Raw genomic sequence first — 19427 nt, forward strand, 5'->3', positions numbered from 1 at the left:
CTGAACCCCTCATGCAGCAGGTAACCAGGACCTGATGAGAGACCACCCTACGAGGTACGTCCGCCAGCCCCCGGTACGTCCCAAAACCCTAAAGAGCCCACACTGTGTCCTTCCTGACCCACAACCCAACAGCCATCGGAGAGCCCCTTATATGTGCTAAAACCCACCAAGAACCAACATCCACAGAGGTCCCACCAGATCCAGAACACCACTCTCACCAGGCCGCACCGAGCCTAACACAGCTGGGTTTCTACGGTGCCAGTTAATCATGGCGAAAGTCAAGTTCTGGGTAGCTAGAACAAGCTGGAATCCAACTCGTGGAAGAAGAGAATATGATCATTGAATGATACGCGTCAAAAAGCAGTGGAGATAATCAAGGCAAACAGAAAGGTCTTAAGCTTGCGATGTGATTCAGGAAGGGCAAACGCAGGAGAAACACAAGGACCTCTACGGTTTTTTAAGGAGCACAGAGTCCCACGAGGGAGTGTGAAAAGGGTGAGAATGGAAGAAACAGTAGCTAACACTTTGAGTGTTTACTTCATGCTAGACATGGTCTAAACAAATTAGATGCTATCGACCCATTTAAACCTCGCAGGCACCCTCTCCAAGGCGTGTTGTATTACTACCGTGGCCATTTTGCAGACGGGGAAACAAAGGCACCAAAATGTCAAGCAAATATAGAGTAGAGATCTGGAAATGCCTCTCTAGCCCATTCCGTGTTTCAAGAAGGCACCAGAAAGCCAACAAATGCTCAACTGCCGTACACTAACACTTCTCTTGCCTGTCGGAGGTGTGAGAATTCACAAAGCAGTGTCCCTCCTCATGCTCAAGTAGGATGTCCAAAGATGGGGCCTTGATACAACTTAGCTGTGTGACCCTGGGTAGGCCAGGCAACCTCTCTGGTCTTCCGGCATCTTCCTCTGTGAGATAAAGGTTGGACTCAGTAACGCCCAAAGTGCCCTTGAGCTCTGAAATTCTGCAGCTAAACCAGGATATACAATAACCTTTCACTGGGTAATTAATTTGATATCATTCAGAAATATGCAAATGTATCTGAATTCTGAACCCGCTAAACCTGACCAATTTCCAAAATAATAGGAAAGCACAGTCACCGAAGCCAGAGGAGACTTTTAAAGTTCTGCTCTGATCCAGAAAGGGCCAGAGATGGGCAGACCCAGACAGACCAGAGAAGGCTCTGGCCCCTGCGTGGGCCCTGTGTTGCCTCTTGTCAGAGTGACCACGGGGCAAAGGGAAGACAGCCTCATTTTCCCCCAGCATTCATGTGACCCTAAGGCACTCAGAGCCTGAATCCCATGCTGATTTGTTATTTCCAAATGACATTCATCCACCTGAAGCCAGGGCCCCTGGTCCTGCCACTCTACCTTCCCGGACAGGTGACCTTCTCAAGTCACCCCCTGGGCCGACTTTCAAAGCCCATTGCTGCCCATGGATTTTATTCTGTACAGATGACACCACAGCAGACTGTCAGGAAGAGCCCAGGGCCATCCCCCCCCATCAACAGACTTCCTGGAAATGAGGCCCCGAGAGCCGAGAGCTGGGAGGGGACAGAGGAACCAAAGACTGAGCAGAACGCAACAGTGAGAGTACGTGCTCTGCGGTCCCACAGATCAGAGTTCAGATCCTTCCTCTGACCTAAGCCTCAGTCTCCCCAGCTCAAAAATGGGCCTTAAGATGGGGCATACCTCATAAGGCTGCTGAGGGGATTCGACGGCACTTGTGCGCGTGAAGAAGCACGACGGCTGTCACTGAGCAAGCACTCAATGACAATCACAAGAAAACAGAAAATTCGGGAAACTGCTTCTATAAGATTCCAGCAGAGTAAAATCATGTCCAATTCAAGCTGCCCGTGACCCATGAATCATTTCCATTTCAAGGTCCAGAAACATCTTTTACTGGGCTGTGGCGGGGACGTGACTTGTCCCCCCCAAAACGTGATCTCACTTTCTTACACGGGATTAGAAACGGAGTCGGGCACTCGGGCATCTACAATAATCTACAATGAAGACTACAGTTCTTACGTTCCCTGGCGGAGAGTAGGTCACGTGACCCAGTTCCAGCCAATAGCACACGAGCAGGAGCACCGTGTCAACTTCCAAGACAAGCCAGCCCTGGAGGACAAGCGATATGGCGGAGAGCCATGTTGGACCACACAGGTAAGGTCGACTACAGAGCACCAACATGGAAGGAATCTAGGCCTCTGACACCATGGAACTACCACAGCAGCCCATGGCAGGACTGTTGTGAGAGACGAACTTCCGTCTTTTATAAGCCACTGCTATTTGGGGAACCAGTGACAGCAGTCAGAATTATACCTCACAAGTACCAGGTGAGGTTGGTACAGTTATCTTACCCGTCTCATAGTTGGGGGAAAGGCCCACAGAGAAGTTAAGTGATCTGTTCAAAGCCACACAGCCCCACAGAGTGTCTGAGCTCCCATTCTACGGGTCTTTTTCCAAGTTACGGGACACTTCCATTCCAGGCTCTGTCCCCCAAGGAACACCGCTGATCACAGCAGATTTCAGTTCACAACAAATTCAAAGAGCACCTCTTAATACCCCGGCATTCTTCAAGTCCAAAAGACACAGGATGTATAAATTGTAGCCCCTGAATAGAAGGTCTAACAGAAGGGTTATAATGCAGGATCGATGCCTTCCTTTCAGATAGTGGTGACCGTTTATAAAAGGTTTTCTTCTGCATTACAGAGTAGCACAACAAGGACACCAGCTGCAGATACTAAGCTTGGAGAGGACAAATGACTCGTCCAAGATCAGTTGGTACGGGGCCAAACTGGAACGAAAACCTTACCTTCTTCTAAACGCGAGTCCTGGTGACTTTCCTGCTACCCAACTGTAAAGCACCAAATGTAACAGGTATTGCCTGCTGAGCCACCCCAACCTACCCCGATTTCAAGATGCATTCTTGGTGCTGATCCTTGTTTACGGGCACAGCAAGTCCCACCAATGGCGCAACTGTCTCTCTGCCACATTGAATTCCTAAGGCTAATTCTAACAGCTATACCTTTCTGTGTATGAACCGTGGATAAATGTAGAATGTTGAGTAGAATGACATGAATACAACTGCCCTCTTTTTTCAAGAGTAGTTCAGTTTTCTAAAGGCCTTTGATGAGCATCCAGATCACCGCTAACCTAGCTTGTAAACAATTAAACCTTGACCTTGAAGACTCTGCTTGATCTACCCCTTGCCTGCCTCTCCCATCCCACTCTAGCCATACCATTCCTCTAACATGGCAAGCTCATTCCCACCTCTGGGCCTTTATCCTTGGTGTCCCTCTAGGACTTCACATGGCTCACTCCCTCACATCCCTTAAGTGTCTACTAAAAAGCCACCTCTCTAAGCCAAGACAATGTTCCTATCTGTGAGCTCACAGCTGAGAGGAAGATGCCTACAGAGGTGTCCAAGGCCGAGGGTGCTAGAAGAGAGAGTAGCCACCATGTTCCAGAAGCAGGGAGTGCTTCCCCACCCCCACCCTCCTGCTTGACCCTGAGGAACCACAAAAGCACATACCCACCCACCCCCACCCCACCCCTCCCAGCGGGGAACCCAAACTTGTGTGATATAAGCCCTGCTCTCAGCCACATACTGTCCACTCGCAGGAGACGAGGGTTCTGCACTGACACCGGATGGAGAATCTAATTGCACAGTTTCTTTATGCGGAGTACGTGACTCTCCCGCTTAGGAAGCGGTCACCCCACACAGAAGCTTACAACCATTAAAAAAAATAGTTTCTCCGGGGGTGCCTGGGCGGCTCAGTCGGTTAAGCATCTGACTTCTGACGTTGGCTCAGGTCGTGATCTCACCATCTGTGGGTTCGAGCCCCGTATGGGACTCTGTGCTGACAGCCCAGAGCCTGGGGCCTGCTTTGGACTCTGGGTCGCCCTCTGTCTCTCTGCCCCTCCCCTGCTTGCACTCTGTCTCTCCCGCTCTCAAAAATAAACAAACATTAAAAAAAATTAAAATAAAAAACTACTCTATTTTTTAAATTGAGATACGATAGACATACAATATTACATCAGTTTCCGCTGCACAACATAACGACTCGGTATGTGTAGATAGAGTGAAATGATCGCCGCGATGAGTTAACGCCCCTCAAAAGCTACAAGTTCTTTTTTTTGTGATGAGAACCTGTGCGATCTGCCCTCTTAGCACCTTTCTAAGGTACCTTAGCACCCGTATTATTAACTACCGTCAGCATGCTGGGCACGACATCCTCAGCACTGAGTTGGTTTTTAACCGCAAGTCTGTACCTTTTCACCGCCTTTCCTCACTGCACCCACCGCCCCACCCCCACCTCGGGCAACGACATGGAAAAATTTTTGAAAAGTCTCTATTAGAGATGCTCCTGGCGCCTGAGGCCTTGGCACGAAGAGTTTCTGGGTAAAGAAAGGTTGACAGCACAACGGAATTAATTTCACATACTTCGGGAGGGGGGTGGGAGGCAGCCAGGGGACAGGCATGACAGCTCCCAATCTGCAGGTGGAGGGACTGGGTGCTTTGTTTCCAGAAGTCACGCCATCAGACGCCAAGGCTCCGGGAGCCCCTGCGGCCCCAGCTCTGGCAGGCCCACCAGCTGGGACGTGTCAGGTCTTCCTTTTATTCCCTGAAGCTGCCGAGAAAGACAGAAAGGCGGAGGGAGCTGCTCTGTGAAAGCAGAGACTAAAATATTGATGAGGGACAGTAATTGCACATCCCCGTGACAGGAGGGCAGGAGCCGCCGCTATCCGGGGAGGGCTCGTGGGCTCGTCAAAGCGGGTCCTTTCCCGGCTGCAGAAGGAACCTCATGCAGAGCAGCCCTGGGCCCGTGCACAGGCCCTCGCACCGCTCAACCACCCTCCCTGCTGTCATGCCCCGAGCCAACGCCACCTCCCCCGGGAAGCCCTCTGGGACTGCCACAGCCTGCGCTCCTGGAATCCCAGGAAACCTGCAATGTTAGAGCCAGGAGGAAGCTGCGAGATTAAGCAGTCCAGTTCCTACATTCTCTGGGAGACAAACCCCAAGGGCCTGGGGCGGAGAGACCTCATGGACTTTTCTCCCCGTGCTCACCGGTGCTCCTAGGGGAAGTGCTCCCTTTCTCTCTACGGACTCCCCCGATTCACTCAGCGAATGTTCTCTCCCCTGTGCCCTCCCTTCAAGGGCGAGCTCTGCCTACTCAGCTACCTACATCCCTCTCCATCCTCCCCTGCCTCTCACCCCTCTGCCAGCGCCTGGGCTCGGCCCGGCTCGCCGCAGAGCTGTTAGGTAAGGCCCATTGTGGCGCCCAGAGCCCCTCTTGTCCCTGCCCTACGCATCCTCCTCCCAGAGCTCGCAGTGCCAGCCTGACACCCACATCCCCGCTTCAGATGCTTCGAGAGCCAACCCCCCCCCCCCTCCATTCCTAGTCCAGGACTGAGTTCAAAGTCCGTGGCAGGGCCAAGGGCCCTCCACAAGCCGGCCACTCCAACCTCAGGGGTCCGAGTTGTGCATGTACCCTACCCCCTCTCTGCCTAGTCCTGCCTCACAGCTGTCTCCCCTACTGTGGCCTAGCTTGTGCTCCCCTAAAAAGATATGTCCAAGTCCTCACTGCTGGGTACCTCTGAATGTGACCTTATTTGGACAGAGGTCTTTGCGAACGTAATGAAGCTAAGATCGGGTCATACGGGAGTAGGGTAGGTCCTAATCCCATGACTGGCATCCTTATAAGAGGAAAATTTGGACACAGGAATGCAGAGAGGGACACAATGTGAAGACAGAACACACAGGGAGAATGTCATGTGAAGACAGAGGCAGAGATTGGAGAGATGTGTCTATAAGGATTGCCAGCAGTTGGCAGAAGCCAGGAAAGAGGCATGGAAAAGATTTTCCCCCGGAGCCTCCAGAAGGAATCTTGATGCCACCCAGTTTGTGGTAATTTGTTCTGGTAGCCCTAGGAAAGCAACCCCCCCCCCAACACCTAAGCTCCAGAACCATGGAGAGCCCTCCCCTCTGGCCCTCTTTCGACCTCTCAGCTGGGGGCCACGGAAGAGAGGGGCTTTGGAAAGGAACATGTGCTTCTAATCTTAGCTCCAGCACCCTCGTGGAACAGGTTCCTTGAGGTCTGTGAGTCTCAGTTTCCCCTCTGTAAAATGGGGCGCCACACTCTCCGGGGTATTATCGGTGATATATGCTTAGCTAATTTGCACAGAAGAGAAGTAAGCATCGATGCTATTGCCAGGACTCCTCTTTTCTGGGACATCTTCCTTGTCCCTCCAAAGCTCATCCCAGGAAGGTCCTCCACACCCTGCACCTCTGGGACCCCGGCGAGTGGAGCCAGCCCTGCCAAGGATCCCAAGTCAGCCTTTGGAAGTGCTCCCCCCCCTCCCTGTCTCAGGAACCCCTCCTCTCTGGGGCAGGGCTCCTTTCCCGCCCAGCAGGCTGAGAGGGCCCTGCACCTCCTGCCCAGAGAGGGAGCAGGGAGGCTGGGGTTCCCCAGAGACTTCCTCTGTGAGCCTGCCGGCCCCCAACCTGTTGTTCTTGAGGACAGGCCCCTTGCCAACACCATCTGCCTCAGGGACAAGCTGTTTAATGGAGCGAGGGTTGGCTCCAGGGAAGACAATGAATTTTAATGCTTCCGGACACAGCAGTCACATAGAATCCAGCCTTCCAGGCCTGGTAGTGAGGGGCTTAGAGTTCATGGGTCCCAACCCCCTCCTCCACACCTGAGCTCCAGGTGGCTGGGCGACCTGTCCAAGGTCCCACAGCCGGTTAGTGGCAGTTAGTTCCCAAACTAGGACCAGCTGTCACTCTGAGTCCTATAAAGAATAGCATCATTGATAAAAGTTAAAAATATACAGAGAGGAATGGGGCACCTGGGGGGCTCAGTCGGTTAAGCGACCGACTCTCGATCTCGGCTCGAGTCATGATCTCACGGGTCGTGGGATCCAGCCCCTGCTGGGGATTCTCTCTCTCCCTCTCTTTCTGCCCCTCCCCTGCCCACCTGTGCACTCTCTCTCTCTCTCTCTCTCTCTCTCTCTCTCTCTCTCTCAAAATAAATGAGCATTACGAAGTATATATGCGAAGAGGAAGGCAGGAAGTGAGAGGGAAAGAGGACAAGTGAGAGGTGGGTACCACCCGTCCAGAAAGTGAGCAAACGATTTTTTTCTGGGTCATTCCAGATTAGTGGAATTTAACCCATAAGTCTAACAAGTGGAAACCCTATTACAAAAATATATTTCCCTCTCCTAGGGGTCAAGGCCTCCTTACTCTACTAATCTTTAGTCCCCATTCTCCCACAGATACTCCTTTCCATTGGGTCCCTTAAAAGGAAGGGACAATGACCCTGATGTAGTGATAGCAAAGGAACAGTTTCCCTGCCCTCCTCTAGACAGTGAGGCACAAGGCAAGTAGAACCTGAATTATTACCTGCCTCTGTAACGTGGCCGGGATTGGAGTTTCCTATCCCAGATGCTCAGCATTAACGAAACACATTGAGGATGAACCTGAGATGGCCCCACGATGACACTGAACACTATGTGCCTGACGGCACGTTGAACGAACAAACACATCAGCGACTGAGTGGACAAATGAATGAAATAGACAGTTGTGATCACAAGCTTAGACCCTGGATTTCCTAACAATTCAGTGGCCCACCTCCCAGCAACCCCAGTACAGCCTCAACTCGAGCCCCTCCTACTGCTAATTCTGTACGGAAAAAAAACCATGCCACTCAATGTAATTGACTGACTCAGGATCGAAGGTTCTCTGGTTTTGAAGCAAGCCCACAGGAACCCTTAACAGAGCCACGTGGGACCAGCACAGGAGGACCCTCCAAGAGCAGCTAGGCATTAAGGCAACCTGGTTAAGTCATGGAAGCTTCCATTAAAAGAGAGCCCTGGGCAGAAAAGCCCGTCTCCGAGACTGAAACAGAGCTGCTCTGGTGGGAAAGGGCGCAATGCTTCCTTCCCCAATCCCCCATCCTGACCAGGAGCCCCTGAGATTCCTCTGTGGCACCCCAGCTCCCTGGCACCCAGGTGAAAACTCCTGCTCTTGTCTCAGGCAGCAGAGGAAATGGAAGGTGAGAGCAAGAGACTTACTGCCAGTCATCATCAGGAAGAGTGGTGCCAGTGCCAGAGCCCGTGCGTCCTTGCTCCTGGTCCATTCTCATCTCCAACCACTGCACTGTGACCTCTGGTCAGTCACACCCATCAAAAAGGGCACCTCCTCAACAGCACCTGGTCCCTTGCACCTCTGTGCACCTGCACATGCTGTTCACACTGCTCAGCTTTTCCCTCCTCTCCCACCCGGGGCCCCTCTTGCCTCTGTGGTGGACAGACTGTAAGGTGACCCCCCTCGACGACCCCCAAATCCTGCTATTTACAGCCCTGTGTGATCTCCCTTCCCTCCTGAACATGGGCTGGCTTAGCATCTCGCTTCGGGGACAGTGAGGAGACATCACTTCTGTGGCTATGTTACATGAGATATTACTTCCATTTTGCCATCACTCTCTCACCTTTGATGAAGCAAATTGTCATGTTGTGGTCTGTCCAATATAGACGCACAGATGGCAAAGTACTGAGGGCAGCTCCAGCCCATAGACAGAAGGAACTGAGGCCTTGTGTCCGAGAGCCTGCAAGGAACCAAACCCCGCCTGCAACCACATGAGCTTGGAAGCAGATCCTTCCCCAGTCAGGCCTTCTGATGAGACCCCACCCTAACCGCCATCTTCATGGCGGCCTGTGGGAGATCCTGAAGCACGAGACCCATCTAAGCCGTGCCCACGCTCCTGACCGACAGAAGCTATGTAATGATAAATGTGTGCCGTCTTAAGCTGCTAAATTTGTGCCAATTTGTTACAAAGCATTGATAACTGATACACTGCCCAGAGGAGTTACTACTTGCCTTTGAAACTCAGCTCAAAGGGCACTTCCTATGTGAAGCCCTCCCTGAAAAGCTAGGCATTCCCTCCTAAACCACCACGGCCACCACCATCACTGTTTTCATCACCTTGGTCGTCACAGCTAACATTGCTCGAGGACCGACGGCCATGCCAGGTACTGTGCTTGGTGCCTTATATCTATAGTCATAGTGGGGAGAGGAATCCTGATGATTTGTACACACATGAAAAGTCTGAGAAACTGGTCTACATCACCCAAAAAAGTGCTTGTTGAATGAATGAACGAACACCCTGCAGATCAAATTTCCAACTTCAACTGCACCCCTCGTCAACCCAGACGGCCTCCCCAACCCAGGCGGCAGGGAGGGTGTTAGCTTCACACCCTGGAAAGCAGGCTGACTGAAAGGAGACCATCAGCCCACCTCAGGGTCAAGTCACCCAAATTCCGGCCCCCTTCCACCTCCCTGCTTCCCCACAGCCTCACCAGGGAGCTCCGGATTCCATTACTGGTCCCCAAAAGGCTATCAAACCCACACAGCTTAGCTAAAAATACCCTTCACACTCGTTGGGCCTCCCCACCGTTAAATCACCTCGAGGAATCTGACAGCTAGAATTAGCAAAATATGTAAATCCAGCCTTTCCTTACACGGGGTACCCGGCTAAGTCACGCTGGCACAGCACAGGCCAGGAAACAAGGGGGGTCATGTCACTTCCTCCTGCGAGACCTCAAAGTGACTGAAACTGGGTGATTCCAGGAACACGAGCAGGGTTTTCGTGATGTGGAGCTGAACTACTTCTAACAATCGACAACCAACACATGCTTGCAAAGCAAGGCGACACTAGACAGGTCATCTCCCTGCTCCCGGCCCCTCCTCCGGGAATCACGGGAACCACACCGTCAGCCCTTGGAGCTCCTAACACCTACGTGTGGGCCTATGAGATGCCAGTCTGACCCCGCCCTTCTCCCGGGTCCTAATGTGACAATATTTGTGCAGCGTGGAGTTGAGTGTTCATCTTTCCCGTTGAAAGTCTGTCCAAAAATCGTATTTGTAAAACTGAGAACTGCTTTCCTCTCTTCACAGAGCTTTCCCCAGTCTGGGAGGAAATGCCAGTGAATCCCAACCCACACTTCAAGGTAGTAGAATAGGCTGCTTTTGCAATAAGACCAAAGCCTGAAAATTGCTGAGAAATAAGCTGTAATCGGTCTCAAATGGGCATTGTCGGCACTCACCGTATTATCCTCTTTTCCGAGACTATTAGAAGGATGAAGGAAATAAGAGAAGGAAAGCTTTAGCAAAGTCCTGGAGGGGAAGTTAACCTGTGGCTGGCCATCCAGCCAACACGGGTCATGCCAACGCCGTGTCGCTGGGAGTTCCGGGGGCTGCGTCATCCAGGCAAGACTAGTGATGTCATTAAAGTGACCTGAAGACATTCGCTGCCTCCTTCACCCCTTTGATTCACCCCCACATCACCACCAATAGGATAAGAGGGGGTCTGACGACCCCTTTTGGCTTCACTCTAATTTCCGGCGGGGAAGGGCCTCGTAGCACGATAACGCATCGACTTTTACAACGCACCATCACCCACATTGGCAAGCGACAGGTTTCCGTTCCACCTCTGACCCCTTACAACAGCGACTGGCAAACAGTGGCCTGCAGGCCCAATCCCTCCCTGGCCCCCTGCAGGCCCAATCCCTCCCTGGCCCCCAGTACAAATAGTTGTACTGGAAGACAGCCATGCCCATCCACCCACTTTTCACCTGCGGATGCACTTGTTCTACAACGGCCTGCACGACTGAGCAGTTGTGACAGACAGCGTGCGCCGCCCCCACCCCCTTCCAGAGCCCTAAAATGGTTACTCCCTGGCCCTCAAGAAAAGGTCTGCCCACCCCGGCCTTAGAAGAACCAGCAATATTCACGGCGGAGTAAAAGTACACGGTATTTTCCATGCCATGTAAAGAAAGACCAAAGCATTTGGCTGGTGACTGACTCTCCAGATCTGGCGAGACTTAGAGTCTAACTTAGAGCACTGCAGACTTTACAACCCAACAGGACCGACCAGGTGGGACGATGCCAGCTGATCCAAGGGAAAACACGACAAATAACAAAGGACCAGCGCTGCTCGTCTGCCGCGGGTTGTAGGTTCTATACAGGAAAATCCCAAAGGAACTGTGACTTCAACCCATGCTCCCCTGAGTGTCAGCTCAAAAATGGCTGAGCAGGTGCCTCTTTTTTTTTTTTTTTTTGATGTTTATTTATTTTTGAGAGACAGAGCACAAGTGGGGAAGGAGCAGCGAGAGAGGGAGACACGGAATCCGAAGCAGGCTCCAGGCTCCGAGCGGTCAGCACAGAGCCCGACGCGGGGCTCGAACTCAGGGACCACGAGATCATGACCTGAGCCGAAGTTGACGCTTCACAGACAGAGCCACCCAGGCGCCCCCTGAGTGGGTGCTTCTAAATCGGTTTTACAAACAGTCCAAAGGGGTCAGTAGGGATCAGCTCTGACTCCCAGTGTGCACTATGCAGCCCGCTGAGAGATAACCGCCTCTTCCAATCTCGGCTCTTCCGGAGATTTCTTCCAACTGAAGTGAGCCGTCGCTGCATGGCACAGTCCGGGTCTTCCAGCGTTTCATCGTTGTCCCCGTCAACTGGATGGGGAGCAGAGCTTAGGCTCCTCCATCACAGGGAGTCCTCTGAACGGCATCATTAATCTCCTCCCATCTTCTCCTCCTCTGCCTTTGCTTTTCCTCTCTGGGCTTCTGATGAAGTAGAACCGATAAATCACTTATAATCTTTTACAGAAAACTCCACCCTCAAAATAGTTCTTGCCTTCTGTCCCCAACAATGGCCCCAATAATTTTGGCATTTTCCTTTATTATATATTTTCCACCTGCTGGAGGCACATGATAAGTCTGGACTGTGGTGTGAGCCATTTGCCCGGAGAGGATGGATGTAAAGAAGGAAGCTGACTGCACAAGGAAGGAATTTTGCAGTAGACATCCCCATCACCTCATCCTCCCCACCTCACTCTGCACAGACAGTCTCCACCCCGGCCCCATGCCAGACTTCACAGACCAACTCAAGTGCCTTGAACGTGCACCTTGGGACGCTGGTGTTCTCTTCTGGAGGCTTTAGCGCAGTCCTGTTTTCATTTCCTTTCTCCCCAACTCATTTATCACTGTGGTCGGTATCTGGTTGAGAATACCAACTATTCATTCCACTGTGAAGGACAAGGTCAGTGTATGATGTCCGGAGTGGAGGACAGACACGAAGGAAGGCAGGGAAGAATTTTGTAATTTTGATGATAACGGGGCTAGTTAACTTTGCTGAAAAGGCAGTTTGGGTGTCTGAAAAATAACTCATTCTACTTGGAAAGTCTCACCCTTTTGGACACTCTTGGTTGCCCATCGAGCAGCCGTCCTTCATTGCCAACAAATGCCCGCCTGTGTTCAGAGAGGCAAAGGGCCCAGCTCTAGAGAATGACACACGAATGGTCTATTTCAGTGACAGCACACTCACCCCCACCACACCCCTCTGTTCACTTCTCCTCGGCTCTCCTGCAGCTAGCAAGAGCCACTGTGACCCAGTTCTGCACTGGGAGGTGCGAGAAGACCACTGAGAAGGTCTTGGGGCAGCACCTGGCACAGAGTAAGCCCTCAATAAACTTCAAATATTATTATGGCTATTATCATCATTACTACTATTAATTTTAACAGAACCTTCCCTTCCCTGTCCTCTCTCCTTTGTTCCCTGCATCCCTCCGGTGGTGAGCCAGGGCTGGTTTGGGCGAGCTCATCAAGAGCTGATTGAATGTATCTCTTCCCAAACATGAGTTCAGTGATACTACATTGGTAACTGGCAATCAGCCATAGTGGGGATATTTACACCGTGGAAACTGGCAAATGCTACAAATCAGTACTTTTTACTTTTATTTTTACTTTACTTTACTTTATTTTATTTTACTTTATTTTAGAGAGAGCGCGCGCGCATAAGGGAGAGGGGTAGAAGGAGAGAGAGAGAATAGCCAGCAGGCTCCACCCCCGGCACAGAGCCCAACACAGGGCTCCATCTCACGACCCTGAGATCATGACCCAAGCTGAAATCAAGACCTAGGTGTTTGCCCAGCTGAGCCACTCAGGTGCCCCTACAAATCAGGGCTTTTCCCGCAGAAAGCTAGTAGTTAAATATTTACCAGCATGCCACTCTACCTGTCTCCTTCTCTCCTTCCCTCTTTCCAACCATCCATCTCCAACCAGTGAGTACCTACTATATGCAGGGTGTTCTGTTGGGTTCTCCTTAAGAGTTCCAAGATGAGTAAGTCACTGCCTACCTTCAATGAGTTTATAGTCTAGCAATACATTTGTATCAGTGAAGATACATTTGGCTGCAAGTAACCGAAAACCCAACCAGCAATGGTTCACCTAAGAAAGTCTGGAAGGAGGCACCAGCCTGGCCACCCGGCAGAGTCAAGGATCCCAACCACCCTCGTCAGCCACCCTCTGCATACTGACCATTCCCCTCGTGCTCATTGCCTCATGTGTACAAGAGAGCTGCTACAGTTCCAGGTATCGAGACCACATCCAAAAGCAAGAAGCAAGGGCAGGGCCTTTTTCTTTTTATCCAGAAGGAAAACCAGTTAAGCCTCCTAACAAATTCATGAGGTCACTCCTATAATTATTCTCATTTTATAGATAGGGAAATTGAAGCCCAAAAGGATGAAATAATTTGCTCAAGGCCACACAGCCAGAACATAAAGCCAGGCATTCTGACTGCAGAGCCCGAGCACTATGTCAGAGATACCATCACTAGAGAAGCAAACCCACACAATTTACTGCTTCGTTACCCTGGCTTGTACTACCCTCCATCGTGGCACCCGTTCACCTTCTAGCCCGAGACTTTCTGTTGCTCAGGAATGGAAATTCTGTGCGCTCATTCTTCTCTGACCCCCAGCCCCGATCATAGGCAGAATATCAGGTGCTTAGATTTGTTAACTGACATGCACCCATCCCAGCCCTGAGACTATCCGACCTGAACGGAAAACCTCGCCGCTCCCGGTGCCAGCGGGCCTGTGTTTGGCACCTTCCTGTTCCAATTACCCACTTGAAAACCTGGAGACTCGGGCTCCGATCCATTTGGCAATCAGACCATCTTCCTGGCCTATCTGCCTGGAACTGTGCGCACACACACACACACACACACACACACCCTTTCTGGGACTGCCTTGCTATGTTCTGTACCTGCTGCTTGAGAAGATCTTCCCGTCTGTAGCCTCCCAATTACTCCCCCATCACAGGAAATTCCAACCCCAACTGGCATCCCCACCGCAAACTGCTGGTATTCCTCCCAAGATGCGACAGGAAGAAAAACATTACTAGTCGCTGGAGTGGCCAGAAGACTTGACTACTCTATTACTCATAATTTCGTAAAACAGAAAAAGTGAAGTTCTCTACCTGGTTCTCGGGTGTCTCGATGACACAGCCAGAAGCAAAATCCTGCTCTGCGAAGCACGTCATCTGGTTTGGAAATCCAAGTACCTCTCAACTAGTGCTTTGGAGGCCACTGTTCCAAAAGGCACAGCCCGGGGCTGCGTGTGTCATGGCAAGTTCGGGCTCACACCCTGAGCAACAGCCAGCTACCCAAAGGGAACACGGCTGGTCCTACCACCACTTGTCTCTTGACTTTAGTCTTGGACTTTTTGGTCCCCTTTGTTTTGTTCTGTCCTAAAGAGAAAAGAGATGGTCCGCCCGAGGCAGCCGCAGGAGCCCGCAGGAGCCTGACACGATGGAACTTTCCCCGCCCTGGAACAAAAGATCATCGGGGGCTGCACACACCCCGTTCTGGGGCTCCAGTTCAATTCTGTTTTCAACACGTGTTGAATCAAATCCCAGAGCTTTCTAAATGGGCACTCTGGGCTGCTCAGAGAACCCCGGCTCGGCTCACTAAGAAGAACTTGGGGAGGAAAGGGCAGCTGGGTGGCTCGGTCTGTTAAGCGTCTGATTCTTGATTTTGGCTCAGGTCACCATCTCACGGTTCATGATTGCGAGCCCCGCGTCGGGGGCTCTGCACTGTCAGCACAGAGCATGCTTGGGATTCTCTCTCCCTCTCTCTCTCTCTGCCCCTGCCCTGTGCATCCTCTATCTCTGTCTCTCTCTCAAAAGAAATGTAAAAAAAAAAAACCAACCAAACAAACAAAAAAAAAACTTGGGAAGGAAAGCTAAACATCTTACTATCCCTGAAGAATGGAAAACACTGAGAAATAACTTGACCACTTAGGGTTCCACGACCTGGGGCAACTCACACCGCGCTTCCTCATCTCTGACGCGACGGGTAAGGACACGCTTGGGCTCTGGAGCCAGGAGCCAGCTGGGAGTCCTGCCTCTGTCACTGACTAAGTATAATCTTGGATGCCTTGCTTCACTTTTTCGTGTCTCAGCCACCCGAGCTCTTCTCTCTCTGTTCAGAGCACTGCTCAGGGGAGTCAATCAGTAAATCCTAACACGCAGAAAACTTAGAAGAGAGCCTGACACGGTTCTGTTTGCAATGAGTGTTCCTCATTATTGCTATTATCCGTCTCACCAGATCTTGCAAGAACTATGGGAAATAACACAGTTAGAACACAGAGTTTCCCTTCGGTAAATATTAGTTTCCTTCTCAAAAAAAGAAAAAAGTTAAAAGATTAGGGATCTTCATATCCATTTTGTTCTATATGTGAACACAGATTTTTAGATCTTCAACTAATCAGCCAAGCGTGTGCCCAACCAAGAGACAAGGGCAGTTATTCTCAAAAACCTGCTTCCTTTCCGCCATCCTTCACCGGCACACAGCCCGCATTCATTCTCCGAAGGACTCCGGGCAGGCCCCGCAAAGGAATGCTGGAACACGGATCAGCTCCAAGGGTCAGGGCGCCTGAGTTCGGCAAAGGCAGGGGGCCTCCCCTGCCCTCCAGAGGCCATTCATTCACTCAGAGTCCTTAAACTTCACGACAACATGACAGAACTCAAGAACGCAATGAATTAATTTTTTAAAAATTTTATAAGAAATCTTGCCTTGAGCCCTTTTCTTTCCTTCACTCTACAGGATAACAGCAAGGATGCTCAGGCCGGATTTGCACCCAGTTCTGGGGGATTCCTGCCTTCCACAGAGATGATCCACGCCAAAAGGAGTGCGCACCCCTCCCGGATGACTCTCAGTCCTCAGAACAAGGACACCACACCTGCTGGATCTCATAACACCACCTCCCCGATTTTCATCCACAATCAACACGACAGCACACCGCTACGCCACACCACGGCCGGGGAAAGACCAATAACCACCCGACAGAAATGTACTGGGAGTGATTCGAATGGGGATGGAAAGGACTTCCTTATGATTTTGAGAAACCAAAACGAAAAGTACCTAATCCGTTATCTCCAGAGAAGGATTTTGACCGCCACAGCTCATGACTGTAGCTCAAACTTTTGGTTTCTACAACAGCAAAAGAAGCTTTCTCCTTTACCCTCCCTTCTCCCTACCAATCTGCTAATTTCTCTACGCTGACATGGGGCACCGTCCCTCTGGTTGAACTAGGCCATTATTTTCTTTTTTTGTCTTTTAATGTTTTCATTTTTATTTCTTTGGGCAGGGGGGAGGGACAGAGAGAGAGGGAGACACAGAATCTGAAGCAGGCTCCAGGCTCTGAGCTGTCAACACAGAGCCCGACACGGGGCTTGAACCCACGAACCGTGAGATCATGACCCGAACCGAAGTCGGACGCTCAACCCACTAAGCCATCCAGGTGCCCCCCTTTGTGGCCATGTTTAAGCATACAGTTCAGAGCATTAAATATTCACCTTGCCATGCCACCATCAATACCATCCATCACCAGAACGTTCTCACCTTCCCAAACTAAAACTCTGTGTCCATTAAACACCATTTCCCCCTTCCCTCTTCCCTGCCCCCTGGCAACCACCCTTCTCTAGCTTCTGTCTCTAGGAAGTTGACCCCCATAGGTACCACACATAAAGGGAAGCATACGGTATTGTTCTTCTGTGAGGAGGCTTCATTTACCGTAATGTCTTCAAGGTTTCATCCATGTCACAGACTGTGCCAAAATTTCCTTCCTCTGGGGACTCCTGGCGGGCTCAGTCAGTAGAACACATGACTCTTGATCTCAGGGTTGTAGGTTCCAGCCCCACGTCAAGTGTAGAGATCGTTTAACAATACAATCTTTTTTTTTTTTTAACGTTTATTTATTTTAGGGACAGAGAGAGACAGAGCATGAACGGGGGAGGGTCAGAGAGAGAGGGAGACACAGAATCGGAAACAGGCTCCAGGCTCCGAGCCATCAGCCCAGAGCCCGACGCGGGGCTCGAACTCACGGACCGCGAGATCGTGACCTGGCTGAAGTCGGACGCCCAACCGACTGTGCCACCCAGGCGCCCCAACAATAAAATCTTTTAAAAAATGGTTTTTCCTTTTCAAGGCTGCGTAATATTCCACTGTGTGTCTATACCGCCTTTTGTTTATCCAGTCGTTTCTTGACGGACAATTTGAGCTGCTTCTACTTTTTGGCTATTGTGAATAGTGCTGCTATGAAAATGAATATATAAATACCTGTTCAAGTCCCTACTTTCCATATTCGGGGGGGGGGGATACACCCAGAAGTGGAATTCCTGGATCATATGGTAATTCTACGTGTGAGTTTTGAGCATCCCCCATAATGTTTTCCATGGCAGCTACACGTGGATTATTTTTAAAACAAATGTTCGCATGTTCTCCGCAACGTTCTCCACTACCATTTCAAAAGCACTTCGCACTTTTCTCAGTTAAGGAAAGATGAAGTTACTTGTTAATCCCAGCTTGATCCTTCACATCCAAGATGTTGCAAACAGAGTAACACATGCAAGTTGCTAGAAAGGAAAACGCGTGATATTATTATCCAGCTATTACTTACGGTATATCAGCAGGGCGTCCGATCATCTTCACTCCCCAAACAGTTATTTCCCCTGCGGATCAGCTGTCCTGAAATAACTTTCGCTGCCCTTTCCTCAACTGTTTTCCCAAGTCACCCAAGAAGCGGAGCAAAGAACAAATGTGTCCCTAAAACATCAGACAGATGCACTCGGAGTAAATATCCCATCTTCAACGGGGGGATTTGAAAGGAAGAGGCGATGGCCAAAATTCTATTTCAGAACATCCACTGGGCCACCATGGAAATTTTTAGAACGTTAAAGGGAACCACTTCATAAATGTCAGACAAGGAGGCTTAAAGAAATCAAAAAGGGAACACTCGTTATTTTTGTTTGAGTGAAAAGAAAGAACCGTACATGCAAGCTGAACACAGAGCGCTTGTAGAGAAAAGGGTCTTGTAAGCACCGAGAAGGAACCCTCCAGAAGAGATGTTAAGGTAGGTTGTCATTTAAGACGTGAACTTCTCAGACATGTGACGAATCACTCTGTGGGCTGACACCACTCCACACGGGTGACCTTCAAGGATATTTCCATCTCTGGGGCAAAGCCAAAGACTGCCAATTAATCACCAAACAAGGACAGCATGACTAGGGCAGATGAAAACTCTGTGTGTGTGTGTGTGTGTGTGTGTGTGTGTGTGTGTGCGCGCGCGCCTGTGTTTAAAACAAACAAAAGGGGCTGCTGGAGATAATATTCCCCAGAGATGAAGTATTTTTCTGACTTGACCTCAGCCTTAACATAGGGAGCAAAATCTTAGAGGAAAAGTTTAGTGTTCGCTCCATTCCTTCAAGTCAACACACACATCATTCGAGAAGACCATGTTTCGGAATGAAAACGCGTGCCCGTTTAGGGCATCAAAATTCTTGCTGGCTCACCACAGGCCACCTGGAGCCCTTGTCTCCAATGCTCATTAGCCTTGTAATTAGAGAGGATGGAGCCTCCGCATTCCCAGACGGAGCGCTGTGGTTTTAGCCATTTGCAACTTTCCCCACAGGCCCCTGACATGTGTCAATTGCTTCTGATTTTGCTGAGGCATGAATCGGAGTCAAGAGCATCCAGGTGAGGAAAGGGGAGGACAGGAGAGTGGCCTCAGGTCACCAGAGATCTGCCCTTATAGCCCGATGGCTCCAGATTTCTAGCTTCTACACGCTCACACGTTCTCTCTCATTCTTTGCGAAAATATGGCTCTCCCCCAAAAAGCTGCCTGCCAGAGCTTTTGATAGAAGCAAAGCTAAAATAAAAAAGTCTAGGAATTGATGGTTCTTAACTAAAAATGGTGACTTCCCCTAAATCCGAGAGGCTACCTATGTTCTTCTTATGGATTCTAAATTATAAGAAATTTTAAAACACAGGTCAACTCAGTGGCACCTGTGTGGCTCAGTCAGTTGAGCGTCCAACTTCAGCTCAGGTCGTGATCTCACGGTTCGTGGGTTTGAGCCCCGTGTCGGGCTTTCTGCTGACTTCTCAGAGCCTGAAGCCTGCTTCAGATTCTGTGTCTCCCTTTCTCCCTGCCCCTCCCCTGCTCTTACTCGGTCTCTCTCTCTCTCTCTCTTTCAAAAATTAAAAAAAAAAAAAAAACATTTAAAAAAAAT

At 50.4% G+C, this 19427-nt stretch overlaps 1 protein-coding gene and 1 long non-coding RNA gene across 4 annotated transcripts in view; one reads left to right on the forward strand and one right to left on the reverse strand.

Moving 5' to 3' along the window:
* The window catches only part of CHST11 (carbohydrate sulfotransferase 11), a 273126-nt gene that overhangs the window by 177826 nt on the left and 75873 nt on the right, over positions 1 to 19427 (reverse strand). The window lies entirely within an intron of this gene.
* On the forward strand, positions 1722 to 3203 carry LOC121040500 (uncharacterized). Its single transcript, XR_005795335.1, has 2 exons — positions 1722 to 2347; positions 2682 to 3203. It is a non-coding gene; the product is annotated as an uncharacterized LOC121040500 (long non-coding RNA).

Source organism: Herpailurus yagouaroundi, unplaced genomic scaffold (genome assembly GCF_014898765.1).
Source record: "Herpailurus yagouaroundi ecotype Mexico unplaced genomic scaffold, PumYag 182, whole genome shotgun sequence".
Lineage (NCBI taxonomy): Eukaryota > Metazoa > Chordata > Mammalia > Carnivora > Felidae > Herpailurus > Herpailurus yagouaroundi.